We start from the raw sequence: 1625 nt of genomic DNA, 5'->3' as shown, positions 1-1625 counted from the left end.
ATTTTAGACCAAAATGGCATCTGATGCCAGCAGTTGCTGCAGGTTGACCCTAAAAAGACTGGCATGAAGAGTTATATGTTAGAGACAAAAAGTGACTAGAAAACTATCTAAAATATTGTATTGCAAGATGATATTGGAGGGTGAGACACTGTTGTTGCCATGTGATCAGAATTATATGAATGTAACCAGGTCACACACTTTTACAGTGGAAAGCAGAATATTACAGAAAGTTAATATTGACAGTCTTGTGAAGAATAATGATCCTGTATGTGAAACAGTGCCTTTATGCAACCAGGATGGAACTTGCAATGCAGCTCAATCTTTCTATTAGGAAGTAAATTTGTCTCACACAACAAATCTTTAAGCAAGTCACCCAGATAAAAAGAATCTGAAAGTAGAGACCTCTGTGGAGAGTGAATCTCAATCTGTGCTGATGGAATATGTGGAAGTTCTTTATCATATTTTCAAAGTACTACAGTTTAGGGAAGAGAGAGAAAAAGACAAAATTACCTTTTTTGGGAGCACTCGTTTACATAATCAAAAATGTGTATATCAAAAATGAATGTAGCTAAAACTTAACCTTCATTTAATTCCTATGTAAAAATATTACTCATAATAATAAATGATGTATTTTGTCATAAAAACTTGATTGCCTTTGTAACAAATAAGGTTCAAGATGAAATGAGGATGAAAATATCAAAAAGTATGTTCAGCATTCCTATATATAAATTGAAAGGTATCCAAAGAATCACTGAATAATTTAGGATATTACTCTTATTTATTATTAAACTTTGACAATAATAATAATCAGGCCACAGAGTGGGCTACAGAGCAATGAATGGAGAGTAGTAGTCTCCTTGAAAATTTGCCCAAAGCACCTAGTATTCCCATGTGGTCTCCCATCCAAGTACTGACCAGTCCTTACCTGCTTAGCTTCCGAGATCGGACAAGATCGGGCGTATTCAGGATAGTATGATCGTGGGCAGTTATTACAAGGAGAGAAAACACTTGCTGATGTGTCGTCTCTTGATGTACATTTCACCTTAGTTTACTAGGCTTGTTCACGAGAGCCTCTCTTATTTGGTTTATAGTGTAATGTGTCCCCCCTACCCTCCCCGTTATGCATAGGATTTTTCACATTTTATGTTGTTACATTCCATAGACACAATTATTAAAGTCTATCATCTAACAGTTGTTTGAAATACTAATGGAGCACCATTGCTGCCAGGTTCTATAAGTGTTCAATTAGCCACAAACTGTAATAGCATCTATTTCAGTTTGTTATAACCTGCTAAATTGGAGCTATTAATTAGCTCCACCGTTTTACAGCAACGGTTTAACCCTATATAAATGACAGCGTTGGAGCCTCATACAAACTATGTGAGCTATATTTTTTGAGTACCATTCATGTTGTGAAATCAATGGTATCTCTCTGTCATTGATAATAGAGTTTGAGCTAGAGCTATATTTATTTGAGCTCAAGTTATGGTGTTAAATTAATGACATTTCTCTGTCAGTAATAACAGAACTTGACTTTGTTAAAAACTTTGAGCTAGCCTTGAGCTCCATTACTCTGCCCCTGATTGCCTCATAAAATAAAAAGAAGGGGTCTCCAAAAAAGGTAA

The 1625-nt window shown here is 35.3% G+C and overlaps 1 pseudogene; it reads right to left on the bottom strand.

The window, feature by feature from the left end:
- Positions 1 to 866: 866 nt before the first annotated feature.
- On the bottom strand, positions 867 to 984 carry LOC134943531 (5S ribosomal RNA; annotated as a pseudogene).
- Positions 985 to 1625: the final 641 nt, after the last annotated feature.

This window comes from Pseudophryne corroboree, chromosome 1 (assembly GCF_028390025.1).
Source record: "Pseudophryne corroboree isolate aPseCor3 chromosome 1, aPseCor3.hap2, whole genome shotgun sequence".
NCBI classification, from domain to species: Eukaryota; Metazoa; Chordata; class Amphibia; order Anura; family Myobatrachidae; genus Pseudophryne; species Pseudophryne corroboree.
The sequence above is the reverse complement of the archived record's forward strand: the minus strand, read 5'-3'. Positions and strand labels throughout refer to the sequence as shown.